The sequence below is a fragment of the Marmota flaviventris genome, chromosome 8 (genome assembly GCF_047511675.1).
Source record: "Marmota flaviventris isolate mMarFla1 chromosome 8, mMarFla1.hap1, whole genome shotgun sequence".
In the NCBI taxonomy this organism is placed as follows: domain Eukaryota; kingdom Metazoa; phylum Chordata; class Mammalia; order Rodentia; family Sciuridae; genus Marmota; species Marmota flaviventris.
Genome location: NC_092505.1, coordinates 58,600,631 through 58,605,966, shown reverse-complemented (window position 1 = coordinate 58,605,966; position 5,336 = coordinate 58,600,631).

Sequence of the window (5,336 nt, the reverse complement as noted above, 5' to 3'; positions counted from 1 at the left end):
TGAGTCGGAAGTGGCGCGGCAGGCGCTAACCCTGCGCGCCCAGGAGGAGTCACGCGACGCGAGGCGTCGGGTGCGCGCGCTGCTCGGGGGCGGGCTAAGCCTCACGTGGCGCGCGGCGTGGACGGTCTACGTCCAGCTGCGGGAGGCCTTGGGCCACCTGGGTGTTCTCTGAGCCTGGCGGGTTTCGGCAGCCGCGATTTATAACCCCTGGAGTCCAATGACCTATCCAGGACTGCCTCCGTAAACAACCCAAGAACTGCGTATCTGGGCTTGAAGGTTCGCGCGTCACGGTGCGACGACACCCACTCATTTGTGGGTTTAGAAGTTGGGCACCTAGTCTACTATTCTGTGAGAATACGGCCTTGACCGCAAACCCCGGGAATTTAAAGTCTGGAGAACAGTAAAGCCCTCTTCAAAGGGTGGAGGCAGCTGGATTAGAATCAGAACCTCTGGATTCTTACTTAGTTTCCATCCTTGGAAAGGAATTTTATTTGATTTCAGTTGTCCCGTCCTTCAAGTATGGAATACTTGCTTGCTCTTCAGTATTTTGTTGCTTGTGATGGTGTTTTCTGTTTTTTGAAAAAGGTATAACAAAAGTATCGTGCACCAAGTAAGGACTTTTGCCCATCGTAATTGGAGAAGCACGTCTGTGGTTTTTGGTCTAAGTTATGGTGACTAGGAATGCATTTAGGAAGTCAATAGAGGAAGTTCCTTGATTTGAGATAGCTCAAAATAATTAGTCGAGAATTCAGAAAGTATTAAGATTTTACTGCAAGTTGAAATTACAGTTTAACTGGGAAAATCCTAACTCTGGCATTAATTTAGTAATTCCAACTAACATATTTTCATCCTTGTCCCAAATTAAATTTTTTTCTGAAATTACATTTTGTAATTTACAGAAATGAGAAAAAAAATACATAGCTTTTTTTTTTACAAGCCTTATGCAAATGAAAGTTAATAATTATCCATAATCAATGCCAGTAAGCTGCCTTCCTCTTAATAAAGTAACACCCTCTTTTTTTGTACCAGAGATTGAACTCAGGGGTGCTTAATCACTAAGCCACATTCCCAGTTCTTTTTTTGAAACAGGGTCTCCCTCAGTTGCTTAGGTCCTCACCAAGTTGCTGAGGCTGGCCTCCAACTTGCAGTTCTCCTGCCTCAACCTACCGAGTTGCTGGGATTGCTGGTGTGTAATACCATGCCTGGCGAAAGTAGCTTTTATTCTTGACAGTCATTTGTATGAGAAACTTTAAATCCTCCTACTCTATAGCCAAACTTTTAATTTCCAATTGAGTTGTGGTCATGGGAAATTATACTTTATCAATTTAACACTTCATGGATAGAATGTTTTTAAAAACCAACAAGTGACCTACAAGTATCTTTTTAAAAAGTGTTCTTTAAAGAATGTACCTTATTGGGGTCAGAACCACATTTTAGTACTGACTCTAATATGTGAAATTGAAAGTATTTCAAATAATACAGTTTTGTTCTTAAAAATGTCTTTGTAATAAAAAAAAAAAGTAAAATGACAGGAATGTACCATAAACTAAGAAAATAATTTGAATGTAGAAATAAGAGTTAAGATTGCAAATCAATAAAACTAATGGTGCCAAGATAACCTCAATAATAGTGAATGAGGCTACCTGGTAAAAAGTAAGGGAACTCAAGCTTAAAAATTTTGATGTCTTGTATCACACAGAAAGTGACAGGCAAAATAGAAATTCAGCCTTAGTTCTATGTGACTCCAAAGTTCATGATTTTTCCATTATACCACACTGCTGTCTTGAATCTAGTTTATTCTTTATTCAAAGCAATAATAAGATCTTACAAATGTGTGTAGTCAGTATTACAAATGGCATTTATCCATTTATGATACTTGAGAATATTGTAATTGTTAGAATCATAGGGCACTTGTTTAGGGGATTAGGGATTTTGTGGACTTCAGAACAGAACTGAGGTAGAATCACTTAGTTGAAAGGCACTTGAACAAACAAAATTTGGGATGTCATGCTTGAACCACATGACCCTGGTGGGCATCTGATAAAGGTGAGCCCATCAACAGACTTTCTGGTGGCTTACTACTTGTAAGGCAGTATCCAAATGAAGAGGAGCAATGGTGTGTGTGTTTCTCATTCTTTCCAAGAATGTAATTCAAGGAACTCATAGGGAAATTGCAGTTATTAGCAGACCAGGAAGAAACAGACATGTGTAACATGGCTAATTTTTGTCAATTGTGAAACCTAAATACAAAGATTCATAAAATACAGTTCTTAAGATGGACCTTAGCAGAACCATCTTATATCCAGAATGACCCGGAGGTGCAGCTTCATTGAGGCCAGCTCTGTTAAGATCTGGATTAATGTGATAATCTCCTAATTGTAATAACCCTCTATGTCTGAGCCACCATGTTTGTTTCTCTCTTCAGCCAGATAGGTCTACATTAAGCAGAATCTGCATCCTTACAGTGGACCTTGAAACCATCCAGTCAGCCTAGAGAGTAATAAAAACTCTTCAGGGAGATGAAGGAACTTTGGTTGCTTTGGGCCCTCACAGTGTTAGGTGTGTGGCTAGCTGAAGGAAATATGAAGGAGGGCAGAGGAAGGATTGGAGAGTGTGAAGGACTAATGGGATAACAATGCATTATCTAGGGTTAAGTTTAACACCCATCACTGCAAATCCTATTTCTCTTAATCTTGATCTTGTCAATCTCTTTAACCCTTTATTTCGCCATCTCATTATTCAGTATATTATGTTTTATAGGATCATTTTAAGGCTTAAATCTAAAGTGCTTAACTTACCACCTAGCGCAAAGTACTCCATAAGTAGTGACAATTATTATTATTATTATTATTAGCTGTAATAATAATAGTAGTCAGTTACTCTTTGCTACATGTTAGATCATGATCAGGGTAAAGAGAAAGTTGAAATAATCTTTACTTATGATTGGGCAATTTCCTAAATAAACCATAGCTCTCTTCTCCTTACTATTCCATGCTTAAGGGTTAAGGATTTGAGAGGTTGGTCCAAACTCTCCTTGCCCCAGACTTATGCTTATTGTCCTATTTATCTCCAAGTTATATGAAGACCACATGCCTCCAAGTCTAGATTCCTACCTCCCTTCTAGGAATTAGCACTTAGAAAATAACTAATAGATGTTATCTATTACTTTCTGTAATAGTTATACCTTCTGATTCTGATTAGCTTCCTAAAGCACTGCTGCTTTTTTTTTTTTTTTCAGTTCATATCTTTCCTTTCTGCTTTGACCCCATATCTCTTCACTGCTTATCAGATGAAGGTCAGTTGTTTAGCCTGTCACACAACATTTTGAATTATTTCTACTGCTGAATCCCTCTCACTCTGGCTTATCCATATTGCCCAAGGACGGTTTAAAATTCTGTGTTCTTACCATAGTAGGAAAAATAATATTGATTTTTATTTCAAATCTCAAAAACAAAACAAAATCAAAGACAATAATTATCTGTTAAGGCAGTATTGAAGGCAGAGGGAGCTCTAGGCTTCCAATCCATCATGAGGAGTCAGTCATCTTTTGTGTTTATAGACGCCTAAATTAAGTTTTCAACCTACCAGTTAAGATCTACCAGTTTGGTTATCAGCAGTTACTTCCTTCGCTGCAGTTTGCTCCTCAAGAATTGATAGATTAAGATGGCTTCCTGAATATTTTTACCCAAAACAGGCTTCTTTTGAAGTTTGAGCTCTCTTTATTTTAAAGACTCAAATAACGATGATATTTTTGGATCTGGGTATCTTTGTCTAAGCATATGTTAGAGCTGTGAAACCATCCTCGTGACTACTCCCATTGAGTTCCTTCCATTTAGGGACTTAGAAGACTTAGAAGACCGTAGAAAAGTCTTGTTTGGGGAGTTTGAGCAAAAAAAATAGAATTAACCCAAATATCCATCACCTGATAAAGGATGAATAAGAAGTATCTTAATTTTATCCACTTGCTCAGTCTATGTTCCATAATTAGGGTGTTTGAAGTTTCCAAGAAAGCTAGTCATAACTTTAGCAATAAATTACTAAATAATTTAGTCTCCAACTTTGTTCACCCTAAATACCTAAATACTATACTAAATATATTTACATTATGAATTATAATCTTATTTTGATTATAATTATAACATATAAATAGAAAATACTAAATACTAAATTCTCACTAAATACCTGTTGTTTAAGAAACTGAACTATTCTATTAGAAAGTATAACTATTATAGAAAGTAATAGATAACATCTACTAGTTATTTTCTAAGTGCTAAATACTGTGCTAGGGGCCTTGGAGTCATTATTTTATCTAATCCTCACATTCATTTTATAAAGTAGGTTTTATTATCCCCATTTTACAGACAAGAAAACAAAGGTATGGAAAAATTAATTGGCCAAGTCATACAGTTATGATGGAGTTGGATACCAACATACTATAAACAGATGGAGTTGGATACCAACATACTAAAACAGTGTTCATGGTTTTATACAGATAAAATCACTGCCTTTAAGAGATTCGCTGTGTAAGAACAGAGCAAACATGAAACCATTGAGAAAAAAAAATAGTTTTAAAAAGGAAAAGGATCTGAATGGACTTTTTTCAAAAGAAGATAATACAAATCATCAATGAGCACATAAAAACATAATCAGCATCATTAACCATCAAGAAAATGCAAATAAAAATGCCAGTATGGTACCATTCATACCCACTAAGAGTGCTAAAATAAAATTGATAATGAATGCTTGTGCAGATGTGAAGAAATCACAACCCTCATGGACTGATGGTGAGATGAAAAGTGATATAGTCACTTTGGAAAACAATCTGGCTCATTGTTTTTAAACAATCTGGCTCATTGTTTTTTAAAAAAGGTTTTAAAAATGGAGTTACCATGTAACTCAGCAGTTCCATTCCAAGATACAGACCCAAGAAAAATGAAAATTGTCGTCATTAAAATTTGTACATGAATGTTTATAGCATCAGTTTTTCCATAGCAAAAAAATAGAATTAACCCAAATATCCATCACCTGATAAAGGATGAACAAGAAGTAATGTGTTCATACAATGGGACATTATTCAGCAATAAAAATAAAGTACTGATACAACTTGGGTGAATCTTGAATACATTATGCTAACATATAGGTGAAAGGAACCGGTCATTAAAGAACTCATTGTGTGATTTTATTGATATGAAATATCCAAAACAGGCAAATCTGTGGAGACAGAAAGTAGATTAGTGGCAGCCAAGGGCTAGAATGAAGGGAAAAGGGGATTGAGTGCTAGGAGGTACAGGGTTTTTTTGGGGGGGTAGTGACATTGTTCTTATACATTTTGATGG